The following is a 26,895-nucleotide window of genomic DNA, read 5'->3' as shown; positions in this document are numbered from 1 at the left end:
CGAGACCTCTGTCCCTGCGCCATCCGGAGAGCCCTGACCGAAATCCGGGCCACCTGGACCCCCCGACGGGTGGATTGCGGCTGCGTCCAAAGCCCCCGCCTTGTCATGAGCCCCAGACGTTCCTGGAACCGGAGACACCTTAGGGACCTTTGCGGGAGGGGGGTCATCCGGCTCCCAACCTGCCTCTGCCTCCAAAAATGCCCGGTGCCTTAATAAAACAAATTTGGACGAAAACGGGACTTTCCGTTTGTTTGAGCTGGCCGCGGGATGAGTCTGAAGGGGGGGGGGGTCCGAGGAGCATCCAGCTCTGACCCACTGCGCGGGCTTAAGGCCGGCGGCAAAAGAGAAGAGGAATCATCATCCTCCGACAGTAACTCAGCAGGCAGCCGCGTGTTCAAAATGGCCGCCGGCTCCCTCTCACAGGGAGGCGGGGCTGACGACCGCGCGGCTGTCATCCTTCCCTGCCGCGTCGAGGAGGAGGCTAAAGTGCCGCTGCGGGCAGCGCTCGGCCCCCGGGAGGGTCCCTCGCCCCCGGGAATGCAGCGGGAGCAGAGACCCTCCCTGGAGAGTCGCGCCCCCGCCCTACCACAGGCCGTGCAGCCCGAAGACCGCGGCATCCCCGAGACTGCAGGAAAAAAACGCGCCAAAGGTAAGTGGCTTCAGGCCAGGAAAAATTGCGCCAAAAAGCAAGGCAAAACGCCACCAAATCGCCGGGAAAATATCGCCGGGTGAACAAATAGCCACCCCCTCCGGAGTCCCTGGTCTGATAAGCGCGGCAGGCTAGGGCTTTAATAGAAATTACTGCCTGCCACCAACAGGACTTATGCGGCCTTAAAAGCCTTTTTTTTTTTTTTAAAATAAAGAAAGCCCTCTTCAGATTAAACAACCTGGAATGAATACCCCTAGGGGAGGGGGGGGGGGGGAGGGTGACCGGCCCACCGGTAAGCTCTCCCCCAGGACCAAAGGGACACAAATTCCGGGAACCAGAGTGAGAGCAATGCCCTCAACGCCTGCCTGAACGCCGCGCACTGAACGCTGCGCTTAATGAAAAACAGAACACCAACTAATAACTTTCTATCTTTTTTTTTTTTTTTTTAAACTAGTAAGAACCAGTTGATCTAGACAGTATAGTATAGGCAGAAATTTTAAAAATAACACCTGAAAGGAATTTAGTCAGGACAGACAGGACCGCAGGTTATGCCTCTCAATCTGCTGGAGTCAGAGGAAATACTGAGGGCTGGCAGGTGGCACACCAGTATATCTAGGGGGTGCTTTCAGTTATGCCTCCCCTCCAGCAGATGGAGTCAGAGAGAAAACTGAAAGCACCCCCTAGATATACTGGTGTGCCACCTGCCAGCCCTCAGTATAATGGATAACAAAGCAGAGAAAAAACTCCTCCGCCCACTTAGCCAATTAACCATGGCAACTGTCTAGATCAAGCAGTAACGTTAAAAACAGTAATGGCAACTGTCTAGATCGGCGCCCAGACCCGTCGGGGTAAGGCCTTTTAATTTCCCTTCCCCCCGGCGAGCCTGACCGTCGATCTCGCGGCTGAGCGGCAGCCCCTCGACTCCTAGGCACGCCCACCACCGCGAACAGCCAATCCAAATCGAGAGGGACTTTTAAAATTCTTGACCCTCCGGCGTCGCGCGCCGGCGTCGCGCGCCGGCGGAGCGCGACAAAGGGGCTTGCCCCTTTGTGCGCCCCTTCGTGCACCCCGGAGGCACAACACGCTCCCTTAACAATCAACATCTACCACTCTTCTTCAATTACCAGTCCTTCAAATCACTCGACCATTCTCCAAGCCTACAAGCAATCTGCATTCTAACTGCACATCTTATTCAAACCTCAATCACAAAACTACTGTGAATCTCTCCTACCTATCCACCCCCATTCATACAACAAACCATTAATTCTTCTCTTCAAAAATAACAACAAGACATTCGACTATTTCTAACCATCATGCTCTGTGGTCTCTCGATTCCGATTCTCCATCACAGAAGACATAACGCAACTAGTAAGTCTCTGATTTCTCATCCTCACACCTATAAAGCCCTCATTCCCATTATTGCGTCTCCCTTTACACAATTACTAGGGCTAACATTTTTCTCACTATTTCTATTCAACGCCCAATCCATCACTAAGAAAACGCCCATTCTCAACGATCTTCTCCTAGACGCAAATCCTGACGTATGCGCTATAACAGAAACTTGGCTCAAACCGACAGACACTGCACTAATTAACCAATTACCTACACATTCATATGACTTCTTCTCAATTCCCCGACAGAAAAGAAAAGGTGGAGGAATTCTTCTTGCTACCAAAAAAGATTTGAATTTCACCCAATACACAGTCAACTCTCCTAACAAACTGGAAACAGGCCTTTTCAAATCAAACTATCTTCAAATCCTTCTTGTATATGCTCCCCCAGGCCTTCTCGACTCAGATGCCTCTCCTCTTCTGGAATTAATAGTCTCCCACATCAATCTAGATTCTCCAGCAATTATACTCGGCGACTTCAATTTACATGTTAACAATCCCTCTCTATCTACAAATGGGAAAACTCTCATTACCGCCTTATCTGCTTTAGATTTCAACCAAATTATCAAGGAACCCACCCATAAAGCAGGTCACACATTGGACCTCATCTTCACTAATTCTGGTATCTCTAATTCAACTCAACCAATCTGCGAACCAGTACCCTGGTCGGACCACTCTCTAATCTCGACCACCATCACACTTGCACAAAAAAACAGCTCCCTCGCCCCTCAACAACAATTCTCCTATAGGAAAATATGTACATCCGAGGACCTCCACAACCACCTAATTTTAGAACTTCCCCATATGGACCTTTTCTCTCCAAATTCAGCACTTCATTCTTGGAATAATATCACAGAAACTGCAGCTAATAAACTCTGTCCTCTAACAACTAAGAAACTAAAACACAACCTTCCAAAAAAACAACCATGGTTTAATGAAGAACTACAAAATCTAAAACTTTCCCTCAGACGGAAAGAAAGCAAATGGCGCAAATCTCCTTCAGCGTCCACCCTCTCTACCTACAAATTTGCTCTCCATCACTACAAAAATTCCTTGCTAAAAATCAAAAGAGACTTCTATGCTCATAAGATTCATCATATGATCTTTGATGCTAAAGCCCTATTCGCCTACGTCTCCAGCTTAACTCAAATCCAAATACCTGACATTCCATTTAACAAAGCCCAAGAAAAAGCAGAGGAACTTGCCCTCTTCTTCAACAACAAAATAGCCAACCTTCTTTCTAAGAATTTGCTCAATACTTCTTCCCCTCATAGTACCTTTATACACCATAACAAAAACATCTCACTCAACACATTGGAACCCACTACAACTTCGGAAATCCATAGAATACTGAAAAATATGAAACCATCGACACACCCATTAGACCAAATCCCTTCCAAATTACTCCTCCTTATTCCGGACACCATATCCAAAGCTCTGGCGGACATAATCAATTGCTCTTTATCTAAAGGACTCTACCCTGACGACCTCAAAATGGCATCAATCAAGCCGCTCTTGAAAAAACCAAAGTTAGACCCAGACGACTCCTCCAATTTTCGCCCTATCTCAAACCTCCCGTTCATTGCTAAAGTCATGGAAAAACTGGTTAACTCTCAATTATCAGACTACCTGGAAGACCACAAAATTCTCTACCCTTCACAATATGGCTTCAGGAAATCGTTAAGTACAGAATCTCTCCTAATTTCCTTAACAGACTACCTCATCCTAGGCCTAGACAAAGGCCAGTCCTATCTTTTGATTCTCTTGGACCTCTCAGCCGCCTTTGATACTGTTAACCACTCCATGCTCTTAAACCAACTATTGAACATCGGCATAACGGGCTCTGCACTGTCCTGGTTCCACTCATTCTTAAAAAATAGAGGCTTCAAGGTAAAAATACACAGCAAAGAATCTAAACGCTACTCTTCATCACAAGGAGTTCCCCAGGGTTCATACCTCTCACCTACCCTCTTTAACATCTACCTCCTCCCTCTCTGCCAGCTTTTAACCAATTTGAACCTTAAACACTACCTGTATGCCGACGATATCCAAATTGTAATACCAATCAAAGAATCCATTAAAAAAACCCTCGAGCTTTGGGATTATTGTCTACAAGAAATCAACTCCCTCCTTTCCAGTATGAATTTAATCCTAAATTCCTCAAAAACGGAACTCCTTCTCATATCCTCTGAGATCTGCCACACACCCACAATTCCTCAAACTAATTTACAAACAACAAAAGTAAGAGATTTGGGCGCAATCATCGATAATAGACTTAATTTAAAAGCTTTCATAAACCAAACTACTAAAGACTGCTTTCATAAACTGCATGTTCTAAAAAGAATAAGACCACTGTTCCACAACCATGACTACAGGACTATCCTACAAGCAATAATCTTCTCCAAGTTAGACTATTGCAATTCTTTATTATTAGGTACCCCATCAGCACACACCAAACCACTACAAATGGTTCAAAATACTGCAGCCAGAATCCTAACTAATACAAAGAGAAGAGAGCACATTTCCCCAATCCTTAAAGAATTACACTGGCTACCAATTCATTTCAGAATTCTTTATAAGTCAATCACCATAATCTACAAATCCATCCAACAAATTGCCCCTCTCAACCTACAAATCCCTTTCATAAAACATTAGGGATGTGAATCGTGTCCTCGATCGTCTTAACGATCGATTTCGGCTGGGAGGGGGAGGGAATCGTATTGTTGCCGTTTGGGGGGGTAAAATATCGTGAAAAATCGTGAAAAATCGTGAAAAATCTAAAAATCGAAAAATCGCAAAACCGGCACATTAAAACCCCCTAAAACCCACCCCCGACCCTTTAAATTAAATCCCCCACCCTCCCGAACCCCCCCCAAATGACTTAAATAACCTGCGGGTCCAGCGGCGGTCCGGAACGGCAGCGGTCCGGAACGGGCTCCTGCTCCTGAATCTTGTTGTCTTCAGCCAGCGCCATTTTCCAAAATGGCGCCGAAAAATGGCGGCGGCCATAGACGAACACGATTGGACGGCAGGAGGTCCTTCCGGACCCCCGCAGGACTTTTGGCAAGTCTCGTGGGGGTCAGGAGGCCCCCCACAAGCTGGCCAAAAGTTCCTGGAGGTCCAGCGGGGGTCAGGGAGCAATTTCCCGCCGCAAATCGTTTTCGTACGGAAAATGGCGCCGGCAGGAGATCGACTGCAGGAGGTCGTTCAGCGAGGGTTCCGGCGCCTCGCTGAACAACCTCCTGCAGTCGATCTCCTGCCGGCGCCATTTTCCGTACGAAAACGATTCGCGGCGGGAAATCGCTCCCTGACCCCCGCTGGACCTCCAGGAACTTTTGGCCAGCTTGTGGGGGGCCTCCTGACCACCACGAGACTTGCCAAAAGTCCAGCGGGGGTCCGGAAGGACCTCCTGCCGTCCAATCGTGTTCGTCTATGGCCGCCGCCATTTTTCGGTGCCATTTTGGAAAATGGCGCCGGCTGAAGACAACAAGATTCAGGAGCAGGAGCCCGTTCCGGACCGCTGCCGTTCCGGACTGCCGCTGGACCCGCAGGTTATTTAAGTCATTTGGGGGGGGTTCGGGAGGGTGGGGGATTTAATTTAAAGGGTCGGGGTGGGTTTTAGGGGGTTTTAGTGTGCCGGCTCACGATTCTAACGATTTATAACGATAAATCGTTAGAATCTCTATTGTATTGTGTTCCATAACGGTTTAAGACGATATTAAAATTATCGGACGATAATTTTAATCGTCCTAAAACGATTCACATCCCTATAAAACATACTTCCTCCAGACCCATAAGAGAGTACTACAAAGAGTCACTACAAGTACCGCCTTCCAAAACTTCCCTCCACATAACTTACAGAGATAGGGCTTTCTCCACAGCAGGACCCACGCTTTGGAACTCCATACCAACGGAACTTAGACAGGAACCCTGCTTACTGACTTTCAGAAAAAGACTTAAAACATGGCTTTTCAAACAAGCCTTCCCAGACGCAGATTAAAAACTATTCTATCCGATTTTCAACCTCCAATCAACATATTTTATTATTATAACCATCCTGGTATCCTACCCCTAAGCATTATTATCATCCAGAATCTTCATTACTTATGATTTCGCCTTTATTGTTAAACTACATACTTGTACGGAACAATTCATTGTAATTCTCAAACATCCATTTTTGGAAATTCCTCCATTCTACAGGTTTATACACTTTGTTAAAGTTTCTATCTTGTCTTCTTCTTGCTCCTAGTTGTACGTCTCCCTGTTTATTGTAACTGCATCTATATTATTTATAGTTCATATTATTTCGTTCTCTGTTCCGGTTATCACCCATTGTTTATTGTAAACCGGCTTGATGTGATATTTTCACGAATGCCGGTATAGAAAAAATTAAAATAAATAAATAAATAATGTTGTAAATAAATGGGCTACTTTTGAAAATTGAACAGCTTGAAAGTGTTTGCCACTCCTTCTTTTTCTGTTTTAATATTTTTTTGGTAAAATGTTACAATTTCTACACGTATTAGTGACAGAATTTACAAACTCAGCGCTTTTAGAAAGATTTGACAAATAGAACATACTGCACATTTAACAAGTCCTTGAAATCCCAAGTTATCTGGGGTGGTTCAATTTGTATTCAGTACTAGCAAATCCAAAGATACCAATGATTCACTTAGGGCAAAAATACGCTGTGCTTTTTGTTGCTGGAGGATGTGCTTTAGGCACCTGGCAATTGCACAAGTTAATTAGCAGATGGAAAATTGTGCAAACATGTCGCCTAATGTATTTGCATACATCTCTTGTAAAATAGCAACTTCTGCGTGCATTTCTTCATCCCACCCCAGAATGCCCCAGACCATCTCTTTTTTGCAAAGGTAAAAGCATGTGCAAAACCAAAAATATGCATATACTTTCAATATTTATAAAGTAGTATGCACTCAAATACAGGCTACTTACATGTCTATATGCTAATTTTCAGATCATAATATCTTTGAAAATTTAAACAAGAAATTTCTTTTCCAAATCTCTGAGCATAATTTCCGGTGTGTACTTTATGCCTGCTACCAATGTTATGTGGGCCTTTGAAAATGAGTTTGCAGTCCCTGTGAGAAGTTGCAACATTAACCTCTAAATATTTTGAGTTTTCTCTTGACCTTTTCTGTACCTTTTGCATGAATATCCTTTCTTTCAGTAAGTATTACCATCCATGAATAGAAATCTTGTCAATTAAGTAAAATGAGTGTTTGTCTCATCCTTTTTATGTGTGGAATTTGATGACATTTTAAGGTTAAAGTAAAAGTCAGACATTGATTTGCTGGGTCTGCCGTTAATGTGGCTAATGAACAGAAACCTGTATAAAAGCCTTGCAATCCTATTCAGTCCTTTAGAGTCTGAGGACCATTTTTAATTTGAAAACATTTTATGTTAAATTGACAAAAAGCCAGGATAGAAAGAATGAATGCTTATCCACATACGTGATTTAAGGAAAATAAGGACCTGATACACAGAATTTTTCTTTCCCAAGGAAAAAAAGTCCTTGGGTTAGATTTTCAAATGAGGTTAGCCAGCTAACTTCAGAAGAGTGAGGAGCTGAATTAGAGAGATCAAAAGTGGCTGGATCAACCCAAAGATAGTCAGCAGCCCATGTTCAGTAAGGGGTCAATTTTAAAATCCGCACGTGCATGTGCAGGTGGCTCGCGACTTTCATGAGTGGTGGGGGGGGGGGGAGATTTTATAAGCAGCACGCGGTGACACAATTGGGCCTCCCCCAGTTCCTTCCCAGTTTGCTCCAATTAAGGAGTGGACTGGAAGGGAACTTTCATATAAATAATCCTACCCTTCCTCCCTCTTCCCCTCTTCTCCCTGCCCCCTAATCCTAACCTAACTAACCCCACATTTTTTATTTTACTATTTAAACCTAAGGTAGCCACGGATGTGAGAAAAACAAAAGAAGATCGATGCCTTGGAACGATTTTTATTAAAATAGTAATAACCGCCCGACTCAGGCAGAGTTTCGCCCATAGGGCTACATCAGGGACTGTAAAAAATACAATAAATATTTACTTTAATATTATTATAAAACAACCTATAAGAACATATAAAAGAAATATAATAAAACAAATAATTTCAAAAAAATAAGATCTATATATCCACAGATAATTGAACAAAGGAGGCAACCTGTCAAGTGTTAAAATTAAGAACAGAGAAAAGAGACTTCAAAAATATACACATATATGTATGCACTTAAAATTATCAGGCCAATACAGAACGGTGCGCTCGGCCAAGCCCAAAATTAGCCCCTGTTTGGACGCACGTTTTTGACATGCTATTATTACCCCTTATACACTAAGGGGTAATAGAGCGTGGAAAATGCACAGCCAACCCCCTCGAAACTAATAGCGCTCATCACATGCAAATGCATGTTGATGAGCCTATTAGGTATTTACCCATAAAATCAGAAAGCAAAATGTGCGGCCATGCCGCACATTTTACTTTCAGAAATTAACTCCTGCCAATGGCAGGAGTTAATTTCAGATGGCACTGGGCAAATGTACAGAAAAGCAGAAAAAATGATAGCGATATTAAGTCGGAGGCTCCAAAAATAAAAAAAATAAAAATCTTAAAAAAATAAAAATCTGCCCACAGCACGCTGGTTGGAAAACGGACACTCAAATTTGCCGGCGTCCGTTTTCCGAACCCATGGCTGTCAGCGGGTTCGACAACCAACGCCGGTAAAATTAAGCGTCGGCTGTCAGACCCACTAACAGCTACCGCTTCTGCCAATAAGGAGGTGCTAGGGACGCACTACTGTTCCTAGCGCCTCCTTATTAGTATGGGCCTTAATTTAAATAGTGAATCGCGCGTTCAGGAGAGATGCCTGGGCGTGCGTTGGGAGAGCGGGTGCTCGCCTCGGAGCATTGGCTCTCCTGTGCAGTTTACTGTACGGGCCTGTATATGAGAGCGACTATTACCTTGAAATTAGATAAGCAATAGATTATCTATTCGGGCACACACTGTGTGGTGTTCAAATTGTACCCTGAAAAATAAGGAAAATACTTAAATAATGTATTAAATCCTGAGTAGATAAATAAGGCAATATCATCAATTTGAGAAATCAAATTACCTGATTCAATTCTATGAAGTAATATGGAATGATTATTGGATCTTGTCTTGTAAAGTAATCCTATAGAAAGGGCAGATCATAAAGAATTACTTTTATTCTTATTTTAATGGTCATACAGGTTAAAATTTTAAGTTTTTTAAAGAACCCTTTAGTCTTAAAAGCTAATAATTGATGGCTCACATTCAGAATGTAAAAAATATCTAGTTGAAAAAAATTATTGTTACATTTTTTTTTATTATGGGTAAATCATGTATCTATGTTCTATTCAATGTGTATGTTACATTCTTATCAATAAATATAGATCACAGATAATTACCTCAAACAAAATTTCTATCCACTATTTAAGTGGGCGGATTGCTGCAGTCTCTTTATCCACAGTTAGTATGCAGTGTAGTGCTGCAATAGTGCTGCATACAATAGTACATTTACTCAATAGATATAGTACATTTACTTATAGATATAGTATACTTGGATTTTCAGAAGGCGTTTGACAAAGTTCCTCATGAGAGGCTTCTAGGAAAAGTAAAAAGTCATGGGATAGGTGGCGATGTCCTTTCGTGGATTGCAAACTGGCTAAAAGACAGGAAACAGAGAGTAGGATTAAATGGACAATTTTCTCAGTGGAAGGTAGGGACAGTGGAGTGCCTCAGGGATCTGTATTGGGACCCTTACTTTTCAATATATTTATAAATGATCTGGAAAGAAATACGACGAGTGAGATAATCAAATTTTCAGATGACACAAAATTGTTCAGAGTAGTTAAATCACAAGTAGATTGTGATAAATTGCAGGAAGACCTTGTGAGACTGGAAAATTGGGTATTCAAATGGCAGATGAAATTTAATGTGGATAAGTGCAAGGTGATGCATATAGGGAAAAATAACCTATGCTATAATTACACAATGTTGGGTTCCATATTAGGTGCTACAACCCAAGAAAGAGATCTAGGTGTCATAGTGGATAACACATTGAAATCGTTAGTTCAGTGTGCTGCAGCAGTCAAAAAAGCAAACAGAATGTTGGGAATTATTAGGAAGGGAATGGTGAATAAAACGGAAAATGTCAGAATGCCTCTGTATCGCTCCATGGTGAGACCGCACCTTGAATACTGTGTACAATTCTGGTCACCGCATCTCAAAAAAGATATAATTGCGATGGAGAAGGTACAGAGAAGGGCTACCAAAATGATAAGGGGAATGGAACAACTTCCCTACGAGGAAAGACTAAAGAGGTTAGGACTTTTCAGCTTGGAGAAGAGACGACTGAGGGGGGATATGATAGAGGTGTTTAAAATCATGAGAGGTCTAGAACGGGTAGATGTGAATCGGTTATTTACTCTTTCGGATAGTAGAAAGACTAGGGGGCACTCCATGAAGTTAGCATGGGGCACATTTAAAACTAATCGGAGAAAGTTCTTTTGTACTCAACGCACAATTAAACTCTGGAATTAGTTACCAGAGGATGTGGTCAGTGCAGTTAGTATAGCTGTGTTTAAAAAAGGATTGGATAAGTTCTTGGAGGAGAAGTCCATTACCTGCTATTAAGTTCACTTAGGGGCAGATTTTTAAAAAATACGCGAGCGCATACTTTTGTTCGCGCACCAGGCGCGAACAAAAGTACGCTGGATTTTATAAGCTACGCGCGTAGCCGCGCGTATCTTATAAAATCCGGGGTCGGCGCTCGCAAGGGGGTGCACATTTGTGCAACCTGCGCACGCCGAGCCCAGCGCCAGCTGCATGTTCCCTCCGAGGCCGCTCCGATTTCGGAGCGGCCTAGGAAGGAACTTTTCTTCACCCTCCCCCCATCTTCCCCTCCCTTCCCCTACCTAACCCACCCCCCCCGGCCCTATATAACCCCCCCCTTAACTTTGCGCGTGTCGCCGGCAGCCTTGCTCCGTCCTCCGGTCCCGGGGGCTGGTCCGGAGGCCTCAACCACACCCCCGGGCACGCCCCCGAAACGCCGGGGCACGTCCCCGAAACGTCGCGTCATTTCGGGAATGCCCCCGGACACGCCCCCTCCTGCCCCTTACGCGCGTCCCATGGCTTTACGCGCGCCGGCGGCCTATGCAAAATAGGCGTGCCGGCGCTCGAGGGCCCTGCGCGCGTAAATCCGGAAGGATTTACGAGTGCGGCCCTTTTAAAATCCGCCCCTTAGAGAATAGCCACTGACATTACCAATGGTAACATGGAATAGACTTAGTTTTTGGGTACTTGCCAGGTTCTTATGGCCTGGATTGGCCACTGTTGGAAACAGGATGCTGGGCTTGATGGACCCTTGGTCTGACCCAGTATGGCATTTTCTTATGTTCTTATGTTTAAAATGAGCTGTCATGAAAAAACACATTTAATAGGAAAGAGCTGCCGTGAAAAAACAGTTGATGTAACTTAAGGACAAAGAATTCTCGTGAGTCAAAAAAGGAGTCAATTCTCGTGAGTCAAAAAAGGAACTTTAAAATAGCTGCAATAGAGAACCATTATTTAGATCAAAAGACTAAATGTGGCTCGGGTTTTAAACAGAAGTATAGAGAGTCCTACATCATACAGAGGCAGGTACATTTACCGTTTCATTATATCAGTGACGTGTGGTCATAAAACTATTTCTTTTATGTACCCGTATTAGTTCTAAATATACTTATCCCTTTGTAATGATCCCTTTGTAACGATCGTTGGTTCAGTGTGCTGTGGCAGTCAAAAAAGCAAACAGAATGTTGGGAATTATTAGAAAGGGAATGGTGAATAAAACGGAAAATGTCATAATGCCTCTGTATGACTCCATGGTGAGATCGCACCTTGAATACTGTATACAATAGGGATGCGAATCGTGTGCCTGATCGTTTTAACGATCGGGTTCGGCTGGGGGGGGGGGGGGGAAATCTGATCGGTTCCGATTCCAATTCTCATCACTAATTTTTTTTAGTGAGGCCTGCGCCGATAGAAAAAAAACCCCACCCCGACCCTTTAAAATTACCACCTTAGCCTCCCCCGCTCTCCCGACCCCCCCCAAAAAACGTTTTACACATACCTGGTGGTCCAGGGGGGCCGCAGGGAGCGATCTCCCGTTTCCACGCTATCAGCCTCGCTAAAAAAAATGGCGCCGATGGCCCTTTGCCCTTACCATGTGACAGGGCAAAGATAGCGCCGGCACCATTTTGAATATTGGCAATACGGCCCACGTGCAGGAGATCGCTCCTGGACCCCCGCTGGACCCCCAGGGACTTTTGGCCAGCTTGGGGGGGCCTCCTCACCCCCACAAGACTTGCCAAAAGTCCAGCGAGGGTCCGGGAGCGACCTCTTGCACGCGGGCCGTATTGCCAATATTCTAAATGGCGCCGGCGCTACCTTTGCCCTGTCATATGGTAAGGGCAAAGGGCCATCGGTGCCATTTTTTGTAGTGCAGCTGATAGCATGGGAACGGGAGATCGCTTCCCGCGGCCCCCCTGGACCACCAGGTATGTGTAAAAAGTTTGGGGGGGGGGGTCGGGAGGGTGGGGGAGGCTAAGGGGGTAATTTTAAAGGATCGGGGTGGGGGTTTTTTTATCGGGCCATCGGCGCCATTTATATTAGTGGCAGCCAAAATGGCGCCGATGGCCCGAGAGCGGGAGATCGCACCGGGACCCCCCCACTGGACCACCAGGTAATTTAAAACATTTTGGGGGGGTTCGGGAGGGTGGGGGATTTGTTTTAAGGGGTCGGGGTGGGTTTAGGGGTTGTTTTGGTGTGCCGGTTTTCCCGCCCTCCCCCGATTTACGATTTTTCATGATAAATCGGGGGAATTTCTATTGTATCGCGACTCTAACGATTTTTGATGATTTAAAAAATATCTGATGATTTTTTTAAATCGTCAAAAAACGATTCACATCCCTAGTATACAATTCTGGTCGCCACATCTCAAAAAAGATATACTTGCAATGGAGAAGGTACAGAGAAGGGTGACAAAAATGATAAAGGGAATGGAACAGCTACCCTATGAGGAAAGGCTAAAGTGGTTAGGACTTTCAGGTTGGAGAAGAGACGGCTAAGGGGGGATATGATAGAGGTGTTTAAAATCATGAGAGCTCTAGAATGGGTTAATATGAATCAATTATTTACTCTTTCAGATAATAGAAAGACTAGGGGACACTCCTTGAAGTTAGCATGTGGCACATTTAAAACTAATCGGAGAAAGTTATTTTTCACTCAATGCACAATTAAACTCTGGAATTTGTTGCCAGAGGATGTGGTTAGTGCAGTTAGTATAGCTGTGTTTAAAAAAGGATTGGATAAGTTCTTGGAGGAGAAGTCCATAACCTGCTATTAATTAAGTTGACTTAGAAAATAGCCACTGCTATTACTAGCAACAGTAGCATGGAATAGACTTAGTTTTTGGGTACTTGCCGGGTTCTTATGGCCTGGATTGGCCACTGTTGGAAACAGGATGCTGGATTTGATGGACCCTTGGTCTGACCCAGTATGGCATGTTCTTATGTTCTTAAACTATGTACTATGTCCAGCTTCTCTCAGAAGATCGATTAAAAACTATTTCTTCCTAAATAGTGATATTTATCATCTTTCTCCAAAACCGTAAGCTCAGTGAACTCAAATCAGTAATAGGAGATAAACAGAAATATATGGAATCTTACATCATACGGAGGTGAGCACATCTATGTTTTCATTATATCAGTAAGAAGCTGATCATAATATTATTTCAAGACAAGTATTATATAATGTTTTGTGCCATTTCTTTTATATACCCACTTCAATTATAAGTATACAATCTATATACTGTGTCTGGCAATTCCGATAAATTGCTACTTCTCTCAGAAGTTTGAATTCATGCTTAAATAGTGATACCCATGTACAAAATCATTGAAATACCCGACATACCTTCAATACCGTAAGCGCAGTGAGCTCAAGTCAGTAACAGAAAAAGCTCAGTATGTATGGGTATCCTTCTTATGTCCAAGTTACTCAAAATGTGCGCGAAAAAAGTATAACATCATATCCTGTTTACTAGCTGTCAATCATGTAGCAATCCGTACGATGAGGCTATATGACACCTGTTCAGTCTTGAAATTCAGTTAGAGTCATGGTATTGTGGATTGTAACTGGTGTTAATGTTAAAAATTGAAAAAAACTTTTGGATTATATAAAACAGAATATTTATGGTGTATTAATGAATTATGATTTAAAAAAATGTTTGTGACTAAAAGGGTTCTATAAAAAGGGTTTAATGCAAAGAAATGTTCCCAACGTGTTTAGGACATATGGTTTTTGAAGACCTTTAAAAAGTAAAATCCTTAAAACCTCATAAATACTAAAACTATGAAAAATAAAAATTAAGAATGAACTAAATGAAAAGTGCCCTTAAAACATAGCCCTTATGATATTTTAATTTACTAAAAGTAGGAAAATAAAAATGTAATAAAAACTAGAAAAATGGGAAAACCCCTTCACATGCCCTGCCGGATTGTTTTAAAATTATAAAAATACTGAAAAGTCAATATCCTAGTTTAAACCTGCTGGAGACATTGTCTTAAATTTAAAAATCAGTCTATGCTCTGTTCTCAAAAGTATCTTGTCCAAATCACCTCTCCAATTAAGGAGCGGACTGGGAGGGAACCTTCCTTACCCCCTGCCTAACCTTCCTTCCTTTTCCCCTCTCCACCTCGACCCCTAAACCTAACCCCTACCTACCCGAAAATGTTTTAGTTTTCCACTTACTGTTCCTCCAGAGCTGAAGTAGTTTGTGCACACCGGCCGGCTGCTGGTGCATGCTTCCCTGGGACAGCAGCTAATGGTCGCTGTCTCAGCCAACCACCATCCTGCCCCACCCCTCCCCACCGAGACCACTACCCCTGGCCTGCCCCTTTTTCAGGGCAGGTTACTTCTGCGTGAATCGGGACTTGCTCCCAGGGCCCGACCACACGAGTAAGTCCCGGTTTTTAAGTGCATGGCCATTTTAGAATTCAGCCTTAAGTGGTAACTTTCAAACCAGCGTGCAGGCACACATATGTCAGCCTGCATCCACTCCAGTGACACAGCCATTTTATAGCATATGCGTATATGTTATAAAATAGCCTGGCTGCACGCACATATCCGCCGAATATTAAGTGGGTGGCCACCTCTGCATACAAATCTACTTCTACCATGTAAATTTGGGGATTTTAAAAAGGGACGCACGCTGATGCCATTGCCAGTTTTACCAGATCATCACCAATTCACCCAGTAAAGAGAGGTCCTCCAATCCCCCCCTAGTTTAATAGCATTCACTCCCCCCAGTTAGCTCCAACCCTTAAAACCCTGCAGATCTGGCTAGTTGTCTTTATTTTTATTTTTTAAATTACACGTCATCCATAGCAGCAGTAAAGTTATGCGGCAGGGGACCTTGGCACCTGCCGGGATGCATACGTATTTATGTGCACATCTCTGGTTTATACCCTGAAATGCCCATGCCCTGGCCACTCCCTGCCCCTTTTTGAAATCTTTGGAGATATGCGCACTATGGGGCAGATTTTCAAAGGGGTACGCGCGTACCCCCCGAAAACCTGCCCCAAGCTCCCCCTGCACACACCGAGCCTATGTTGCATAGGCTGCCGGCGTGAGCAAAGCCCCAGGATGCACGTATGTCCTGGGGCTTTACTGGGGGGCATGTCGTAGCTGGCACGTCATTGGGGGTGTTTTGGGGGCGGAGCTGCAGGTATGGTTCCAGCCTGGGGTGTGGCTGCGGCCTCCGGACCAGCCCCTGGACAGGAACATGGCGTGCTGGCAACTGGCCCAGCATGCGCAAGTTATGCCTGCCTCGGGCAGGTGTAACTTTAGAAATAAAGGTGGGGGGGAATTAGTTAGGGCCAGGAGGTGGGTTAGGTAGGGGAAAGGCAGAAGGAAAGTTCCCTCTCTGTGTGAGAGAGAGAGAGAGAGAGAGAGAGAGAGAGAGAGAGAGAGAGAGAGAGAGAGAGAGAGAGAGAGAGAGAGAGAGAGAGAGAGAGAGAGAGAGAGAGAGAGATAACCTTACTATAGTGCCTGTCCCCTAGACAGGTATTTTAATCCCTATGGGAGGGCCACCTACTAACTCGGGGTGGGGATTAGGTATCAGCGTCGGGGGTTGGGGGCCACTTTCGCATTCCACATGAGACCTACGGAAAGAACAGTGGTCTCTAGTGAAGATTTGCTGGCCGTCGGAGTGAGGAAACTCACTCCAAGAGGAGATTTGGGCAACGTTCTCTCCACCTAGCTTGTTGTTGCCCAGGTAGAGTGTCCAGCAAGCTAGGTGGAGAGAACGTTGCCCAAATCTCCTCTTGGAGTGAGTTTCCTCACTCTGACGGCCAGCAAATCTTCACTAGAGACCACTGTTCTTTCCGTAGGTCTCATGTGGAATGCGAAAGTGGCCCCCAACCCCCGACGCTGATACCTAATCCCCACCCCGAGTTAGTAGGTGGCCCTCCCATAGGGATTAAAATACCTGTCTAGGGGATAGGCACTATAGTAAGGTTATCTCTCTCTCTCTCTCTCTCTCTCTCTCTCTCTCTCTCTCTCTCTCTCTCTCTCTCAACACAGGCTGTCTGGGACTATTGTGGCCCCAAGGCCACTGTAGCTCACAAATCCCCCCCCCCCCCCCCCAATAAATAAATAAACAAACAGCAGATATCTACCTCTATGCTTCACGGTAGGGATGATGTGCTGCTCTTCATAGGCCTTGTTGACTCCCCTGACTCCTCTCCAAATGTAGTGTTTATGTTTGTGCCTATAAAGTTCAATTTTGGTCTCATCACTTCAAATTATTATATTTCAGAAGTTTTGAGGCATCTCTAGGTGTTCTTTGGTGTATTGTAAACAGGCTGTTTTGTGTTGTTGGTACAGCAATGGCTTTTTTCTGGCAACTCTACCATGCAGCCCATTCTTGTTCAAGTATCTCTTATTTTTGCATGAAGAAACATCCACACCACTTTGTTTCAGTAGAAGTTGCTTGTGGGTTTTTCTTTGCATACTGACACATTTTCCTAGCAGTGGAGTGTGAAATCTTTCTTGGTCTACCTGACTGTGGCTTGTTATTAATAGAACTCCTAATTTTCCACTTCTTGATCAGAGTTTGAACACTACTGATTGACATTCTCAAATTTTTGGATATCTTTTAATATCCTTTTCCAGATTTATAAAGTTGACCTACTTTTGCTTGCAGATCCTTTGACTGTTTTTTTGCTTTCCCCATGCTTCAGTAACCACAAAAGTCAGTGCAGCCCTAGATGAAATGCACAAGGGTTTGTCAATAACTAAGAAACTCATTGACTATTTATAAGCAGACACTAATTACAATCAAACAAGGCACAGGTGTGGTTACCAACCCTTCATTGCCATCTCAACCTGTGTGTGTTAACTTGAATATAAATTATCAGCACAAAATTTCAAGGGTATGCAAACTTTTGAACAGGACCATTTTATTATTTCCTTTATTGCTATGGTTTGTTTAATGATTGTGCTACTCTGTCATGCATAATAGTTTAATTTGAAACACATTAAAAATAACAGATGGGTATTGTCTGATCTCATGTCTTCTTAAAATGCTAAACATCTTACAAATTCTGCCAGAGGTACATAAACTGATGCTCACAACTGTAAAAAAAAACAATAGATGGAAATAAGATAATACAACAATCAGCTAATGATATCCCTGCACAACCTGGGACATATATCAAAAACTGCGAGAACACTTACTAGAAAATGCTTTCTGAACTAGAAGGTGATTAGAAGATCTTATCAAGCATACATAGATAAAATAATATTCCTGACCTAAAGCCAACTCTGAGCCATCATTTATAAGAACATAAGAACATAAGACATGCCATACTGGGTCAGACCAAGAGTCCATCAAGCCCAGTATCCTGTTTCCAACAGTGGCCAATTCAAGTCGCAAGTACCTGGCAAGTATTTATTTATTTTATTTATTTGCACAATTTTTATATACCGGCGTTTAGTTGGTGGACCATCACATTGGTTTACAGTTATACAATTTAAAGTTCATAGTACATACATCAATACAATAAAATAATATCCTATATAAAACTTTCAAATTAAATGGTAAATAAAAACAAAGGGCCAGATTTTAAGAGGTACGCGTGAGCATAGATTTGTACGCGCAACCCGGCACGCACAAATCTACGCCCAATTTTATAACATGCGCATGCAGCCGCGCACATGTTATAAAATCCAGGGTCGGCTCACGCAAGGGGGTGCACACTTGTGCAACTTCTGCGCGCCGAGCCCTAAGGGAGCCCCGATGGCTTTCCCTGTTCCCTCCAAGGCTGCTCTGAAATCGGAGCGGCCTCGGAGGGAACTTTCCTTCTGCCCCCCCACCTTCCCCTCCCTTCTCCTACCTAACCCGCCCCCCAGCACTACCTAAACCTCTCCACTAACCTTTGTTCCATAAGTTGTGCCTGCTCCGGCGCGCAATCCCCCGGCATAGCCACTGTGCAGGAGTCCTCTGTCCCGCCCCCGCCCCTTTTTTCAAGCCCTGGGACATACGTGTGTCCCGGGGCTTGTGCGCGTCACCGGGCCTATGCAAAATAGGCTCAGCGCGCGCAGGAGCGGGTACGCACGTAAACTTTTAAAAATCTGCCCCAAAGTAACTTACATAAAATATCTAAACATAAGCAAGTACAGCTTCTGCACTGAGAAATCTCACAAGATATTCTCTGAGTGTACTTAGCTTGGATTATCATTTAATGCCTGAGTGAAGAGCCATGTTTTCAGAGTTTTTCTAAATGCCTTTAAATTAGACTCTAGAGTTATTTGTTCTGGAAGGGAGTTCCAGACAAGTACCCAAACATTAGATAAATCACAAGCTACTACTGCTTATTAATTATCATAATAGCAGTTTGTGGATTTTTCCTCTAGGAACTTATCCAAATCTTTTTTTTTTTTTAATTTATATTTTATTGAATTTTTAACATTATTACAAGAAAACAAATTACAATATGAGTACTACAGAAAGAAATTATTATATATTATTATTATCATTCAAAACATACAGAAAGTTTACCATAAATCTGTAGTCATATTGAATAAATCCCTAAGAAATCTTGGGGAGACCAATAGGTAACTAGAGCAATACTACTAAGAATTATATTATACTAAATTTACACCAAATTTAACCGTGCTGTGAGTGACACCAATCATTTATAACCAACTACTATACGGAGTTTTTTAGGTTTGAGAATGGGAATCTAAATATAAGCGCAATTGCTCCGGTTCATTGAAAACATATTTTGAATCCCTAAAGGTTAATACACATCTACAGGGAAAATAGCAGCTCCCGACCTGTCGGACGTTTCTTTGCAGGAAATACTTGCTCCACGCTCAGTAGCTTCTTCCCTCATCGCAAGAAACTTTTTTCTTTTCAACTGTGAGCTTTTAGCAATATCTGGAAAAATCTGTATTGGTTGACTGTAGAATTTTAAGTTTTGGAATCTAAAATATAATCTTAACACTTTGTCTCTGTCAGTTACACTTGAGAATTGAATCAAAAGTGTCGCTCTAGTATTTATGTCTGATTCAAAAGATTTCTCCAGAAACTCAATTAAGTTTAGGTCTGAATTCAAATCTTCTTGCTGACTTGCTTGCTGGTTACTCTTATTATCAGTTGAAATGCGTTGAGGCAGATAATAAATCCTCGTTAATGCTGGCAGATTATCTTGAGAATATTTTAAAATATTTAATAAGTAACTTGTAAAGAGATCTTTCGATGACATCATCCTAGTTTTTGGGAAATTTAATATTCTCAAGTTTGCCCTTTTCATCTGGTTTTCAAATACCTCCATTTTACTCTCTTGCATTTTCTCTGATGTAATTAAATGTACTTGAATCTTTTCCATATTTTCCACTTTACCCACCATCTGAGTAAAGCATTTTACCAAATTTTCATTCTTCTCCTCCATTTTTTGAGATTTCGTAATAGCCTCTTGTACCGACAAAGTCAAAGCGTTTATAGATTTTTGCATTGAAATGAGTATATTTCTGATTTCTCCCAGGGAAGGTGCTAGAGTAGGAGTAGAGCAAGTTAGCAAAAAAGTCCCATTCTCATTTCCTACCTCCGTTGCACCTTCTTCTCGATGGTCTATGCGTTCTATTACTTCCTCTCCTCGGTTGCTGGAGCCCTGTAACACCGGGCTCTCCGAAGAATCAGATATTTCCTCTGCTCTTCTCTGCAAACCAGGAGTGAGCAGATCTTCAAACAAAAACTCCTCTCCACCCACAGGAGGATCAGGCATTGTTGGAGCCCCCGGGCTCAAAGTTTCTAAAGTCAGGGAGCCTGGTAATTGCTCCTTACCGGCTCCAGCGACTTCGCCTCCAGGGTTTCTCGATGGCGTCTTATTGAAGGCAGCTACTATACTCGGCTGTCGAGTGTCATCGGTAATGGGTAAGCCTTCTCGTAAATGAGCTTTTCTTTTTGTGTGCGGCATGTTTATCAAAGGAAAGACATCCAAAGAAATTGTAGAAAAAGCAAAGAAACGTCCGACAGGTCGGAAGCTGCTGCCTCCACGTCCTCACAGCATGGCGGCCATCTTGGTCTCTCATCCAAATCTTTTTTAAATCCAGTTACACTAACTTCTATAACCACATCCTCTGGCAATGAATTCCAGAGCTTAACTATTCGCTGAGTGAAAAATAATTTTCTTCAATATGTTTTAAATGAGCTACTTGCTAACTTAATGGAGTGCCCCCTGGTCCTTCTATTATCAGAGAGAGTAAATAACCAATTTACATTAACTTGTTCAAGTCCTTTCATGATTTTGTAGACTTCTATCCTATCCCCCCTCAGTTGTCTCTTCTCCAAACTGAATAGCCCTAACTTCTTTAGCCTTTCCTAATAGGGGAACTGTTCCATGCCTCTTATCATTTTAGTCACCCTTCTCTGTACTTTCTCCAGTGCAGCTATATCCTTTTTGAGATCCGGTGACCAGAATTGCACACAGTATTCAAGGTGTGGTCTCACCATGGAACAATACAGCAGCATTATGACCTCCTCCATTTTATTTGCCATTCCCTTCCAAATAATTCCTGACATTCTCTTTGCTTTTTTGATCACTACAACACACTGAGCCGATGATTTCAGAGTATTATCCACTATGATGCCTGGATCTCTTTCCTGGGAGGTAATTCCTAAAATGGATCCGAACATTGTGTAAATACGGCAAGGGTTATTTATATGCATCACTTTACACTTGTCCACATTCAATTTCATCTGCCATTTGGAAGCCCAATCTTCCAGTCTTGCAAGGTCCTCCTGCAATTCATCATAATCCGCTTGAGATTTAACTACCATGCATAATTTTTTGTCATCCGCAAATGTGATCACTTCATTCATCGTACCCCTTTCCAGATCATTAATAACAAGTAATTGCCTATATAGGAAGGTTTTTAAAAGGCGTTTAAATATTTTAGAGCAGGAAACAAGTCATAACTCCTGCCCACTCGCTTGTTTCTGATAGTTGGGCATGCCATACAGATGGAACATGTAAAAGTCCCTTCAGAGAGAACTGTGGTGTTCCCATCAGAATTTAAATAAGGAGCATCAAACTAACCCATGAACATGAATCTGACAGCATTCCAATTCATTTTTAAATGAAAAAAAAACAAACAAGAAAACATTTTCTCCTTTATTTCATTTTAAATTTGCTTTACCACTGCATCATTACTGCCCCCCAAAATTCTACCAGGCTGCCCCTCTGGTCCCCTTACCTTACCAAATCCTCTTGCCATATTCTTCTTTTTCCATGGGACAGGCATGATTCTTGATCACGTCTCCTTCACCGATGGTATGCAAAAAATGTCTCTGGCAGACCAAAGCTGATGCCATCGTTAATTTCCTCCATGAAAAAATGGTGGCAGCTTGGGTCTGGGCCTGGCCAGCACCATTTTGTATGGAAAAGTTAGCAATGGCCTTGGCCTCATTCCGCCAGCAAAATTTCTGAGCATACGAGTGGCAGGGTAAGAGTAACTGAGGATTGCTCCTGCACCTTGAAAAGAGAGAAACATGATAAGAGGTTGGGGGGGGGGGGGGGGGAGGGAATCTAAGTGTGTGCGGGAGAAGGGGGGGGAGATTGACCTGAGATTTTTGTTTCCTTTCTGATGGGGCTGATATTTTTGTTAATTTTCTTTTCTTTTCTTTAAATTTAATTTGTTTTCATTATAAATACATGAAAAAAAAAGCAATGAAAAAAAGACATGAAAAACAAAATGAAATGAAGAAGTGGCTGTAGATACCGCTGAGATGAACAGCTGAATATTTTAAACTTCATTCTGTGTTTGAAATACTTCCCTTATCAAGTGAAATAGGTCATCAATATCTGTATAATGAGGCACTTAGAGCTGTAGAATGTGCTATTGAGCCACTAAAATATGCACAAGCCTCATTATTCCTTTTGGACATTCAAAGTCATTCTGATGATGTTCATTGCAAATAGAAAAAGACAGTGGAAGTCAATGAAACAAAATAGATAAATGATGTCAGTGTGATGTATACTTCAATCAATATACTACCTCATCTACATACATTTTAGTCCCTTATTTTAATGAACTCCATAGGCTATAATGGGAAAGAAGCAGCAGTAAGACCTGTATGAAAATACTTTTTACAGTTACAAAAGTAACAATACCTTTGCAAGTAACAAAATATGAAATACTGCTGGCATGGACCATTATCATATTTCACAACATAAAGAAACTCAATTTTCTATCTATGCAATCATTTCTTTTCTACAATGACACCTTTACTGCCTATTAAGGAAATGAATTGACAGTACCCTGGCAAAACAGACCTTTTCCTTATATAGATCATTCACTAGCAAATCCCAGCTACACTACCATGACCTCATTCCGCTAAAACACCCTTCAACAAATCAACAAAGAACAGTAGGAAAATCACATGTAAGAAGTGAAGCCTCATCTTCCCTACAGAAGGGTCAAATGCTGTACCACCTACGCTGCAGTACTCTGCATAGAGCTTTCCAAAAAGCTTGTGAGGGCATCACTTGTTCCACTTATGATCAAGGGGTAAAATGGGTGCTGAGGGAGGACAAGGAAACAGCACATAAAACTGAATGATTTCTTTGCCTCAGTCTTTACAGAGGAAGATGCTGAAGACATTACTACACCAGAAGCATTTTTTTTGATGGAAATGATTCTGAGAAACTTAAATAAATCTCTGTGAAAATTGAAGATGTAGTAGGTCAGACTGACAAAGTAAAGAGTAACAAATCAAACTAGAACCAAAGGTATTCATCCCAGAGTTCTGAAATAACTCAGACATGAAACTGAAAACCTGTTACTTTCTAGTAATCTGTAACCTATCATTTAAAACAGCCACCGTTCCTGAAGACTGGAGGGTGGCCAATGTAATATCCATCTTTAAAAATGGTTCGGTATGATTCTGGATACTATGACTTCTGACCCTAACATCAGTGCAGTGGAAGATGATAGAAGCTATTCTAAAAAGCAAATTTACTGGCCATATAGATACATATGGTTTAAAGAGAAAGAGTCGACATAGTTATATCAAAAGGGAAGTCTGGCCTTAAAAATCTATTTGATTTTTTGAAAGTATATAAAACATGTAGATAGAAATGAGACAGTGGATATAGTGAATTTGGATTTTCAGAAAACATCTGACAAAGTTGTTCATGAACATTACTTCAGGAAGTTAAAAAGTCAGGATATATCAGTGTCCTATTGTGGATTGGGAACCCATAATCGACAGGAAACAGAGTGGGACTATGTGGTCAGTTTTCCAAATGGAGAAGGGTTATTATTGGAGTGCCACAGAGGTCTGTACGGAGAACTACATTGTTTAACATAGTCATAAATGATCTGGAAAAGGGAACAACCAGTGAGCTGGTCAAATTTGCAGATGACACAAAATTAATCAAAGTTGTAAAAACAACAGCAGATTGTGAGGAACAGCAGAAAGAACTTGTATGACTAGGAGATTGGACAACTGAATGACAATGAAATTTAACAACGACAAGTACAAAGTAATGCATATAGATAAAAATACTATAGTCACAACTTCAAGCACACAATACTGACCTGGGTTCCATGTTAGAGTCTCGACCCAGGAAAAGGGGCGTGGAGTCCATGCAAACAACACATTGAAATCCACAGCTCAGTGTGCAATGCAGGCAGCAGTCAAAAAAAAAAAGAATAGAATAAATATTAGGAATTATCCAAAAAGAAATGGAAAATGAAACATAGATATGCTATTACCTTTATATTGATTTGTGATGTGACTGTACATTGAATATGGTGTGCTGTTCTGGTCACCCCACCTCAAAAAAGACAAAGCAGATCTAGAAAAGGTGTACAGTGTTGGAGGACTGATAGCAGAACGTTATCATCCAGCACAGAGATCAAGGGGTTAATACCCCTTCAGCCCCAACCATGTCATCTGACACTGGAGCCGATGCAAAACAAAAGTGCAGAAAGCGGGCACTGAAAAGTCAGCGCTCGCTTTCTTTATGTGTGCATGGTGCACGCAAGGGGGGGGGGGGGGGCGCCATGCTATATTATAATTAGGGGATCGTGTTAGCAAGGAGATGGTCCGCCAGTTATGAAAACCGACGCCGAATTTATCGGCAATGGTTTTCGTAATGCAGCTGGCCGGCTATGAAAAGCAATGCCGAGCATATCGGCTTCAGTCTTCTTAATGTGGCAGGCTAAGGATTTTTTTTTTTAACTTTTAAAAGAAGTACAGAAAAGCAGTTTTTTCTGCTTTTCTGTACTTCTTTTCAAGGTGCTTAGCTGAGCGATAAATGTGCGTCTGAGACGCACATTTATTTTTTTGCATTTGGCGTGAATGAGTAATAGCCTCATTCACATGCATTTGCATGTGATGAGTGCTATCCATTTCACTCTGCGTTGGATGTGTTACATAGGCACTAATCCCCCCTTATTGGTGGAGGAGTGGTTAGAGCAGTGGACTATAAACCAGGAGACCAAGGTTCAAGTCTTACTGTTGCTCCTTGAAACATTGGGCAAGTCACTTTACCCTCTATTGCATCAGGTATAAACAGGCCTGGATTTATCAAAATGTGGTAAGTATTGCATGTGATAGCAAAAGGGGTGTGGTTTATGTAAATATTCATTTTATTGCAAAGAGATAAGTTAGTGCAAATTGCTATAGGAACCAGACCTGTTGTATGTCCCACATATAACCACTGGAGAGGGGGAGGGGGAGAGAGGGGGGGGGGAGAGAGAGAGAAAGACTAGCTGTAGTGTCCTCTCCCTAGATAGGTATTTGTATCCCTATGGGAGGCCCACCTAGTAACTCGAGGTGAGGGTTAGGTATCAGTGTAGGGGGTTAGGGGCCACTTTGACATTCAATGTTAGATGTACGAACAGAACAGTGGTCTCTTGTGAACATTTGATGACCCTCGGAGTGAGGAAACTCAGTCCAAGATGAGATTTGGGCAATGCTCTCTCCACCTAGCTTGATGGACTCTCTACCTGGGTAACATCAAGCTAGGTGGAGAGAACATTGCCCAAATCTCATCTTGGAGTGAGTTTCCTCACTCCAAAGGTCATCAAATGTTCACAAGAGACCACTGTTCTGTTCGTACATCTAACATTGAATGTCAAAGTGGCCCCTAACCCCCCTACACTGATACTAACCCTCACCTCAAGTTACTAAGTAGGCCTACCATAGGGATACAAATACCTTTCTAGGGAGATGACATCATGGCCAGTCTCTCTCTCCCCCCCTCCCCCCCAAGGCTAGTTGGATGCTCTGGGAGCCTCAATTCATCTAAATAGGCCTTGCAGGAGACATCACACAAGGCAATAAAACCTTACGTTAAGTCTGTGCAATAGCTCTTGCCAGGCAGACCCAGCCCAATCTTCACCCCTAACTCCTCCTTATTTGCATCGCACAATATGGTGCTAGCACATGCATTAAACACATTTTCGCATGCACTAAGCCCTTAACGCATGCAAAAAAGCCTTAGTGAATTTTGATAAATGACCCTCTTAGATTGTAAGCCCTCTGGGGATAAGGAAATACCCACAGTAGCTGAATGTAATCCACTGTGAAATGTGGAATATAAAATAAATAAGTTTGACTGTGGCCCCACTGTGTGGGAGGACTGAGATCAGCAAGGGATTCTAGATAGAAATGTGCAGGGCAAAAAAATTGTTTTTGTTATTTGGTTCATTTTCAGGAGTTTTTTTCCCCCATACATTTTGGTTTCAGGATAGTGTGATTTGTTTCATTCATGTGAAAAAAAAAAAAAGAATCAAGCAATACAAAAAAAAAAAACCCGGACAAAAAATGAGAAGCCTCCCTCCCACCCTCCTGGAAAATTTCCAGGTCAGGATCCATTGGAGCCCTCATTTACCCAGTCCAGTAGGGATCCGCTGGCAAGGACTAGGCTGAAGCTTCAGAATTGCATAGGCCAAGGCCACCGTAGATCACTGCGGCCTTGAATTACTCAAGGCCGAGGCTTCAGCTTAGGCTGGATCCTGATCCCAGGCCCAATGTTGCGGCCCGGCATGGATGCCAGCTCCTGACAGTGTGTCCTCAGCCTGATCCCAGGCCCACAGTCATGACTTCACACTGGGCCATTAGCCTAGGCTAAAGCCCGAGCCTAGAACCGACTCTGTGACCTGACCCAGATTCCAAGTCTCGACACCTGGGACTTGGTCTAGGTCGGAGCCTGAGCTCAGGTCCATTGCCACAACCAAACCCAGAGGCTGGACGCCAGAGACTCA

The sequence above is a fragment of the Rhinatrema bivittatum genome, chromosome 3, assembly GCF_901001135.1.
Source record: "Rhinatrema bivittatum chromosome 3, aRhiBiv1.1, whole genome shotgun sequence".
Taxonomy (NCBI): domain Eukaryota; kingdom Metazoa; phylum Chordata; class Amphibia; order Gymnophiona; family Rhinatrematidae; genus Rhinatrema; species Rhinatrema bivittatum.
This window is presented reverse-complemented; position numbering follows the sequence as displayed.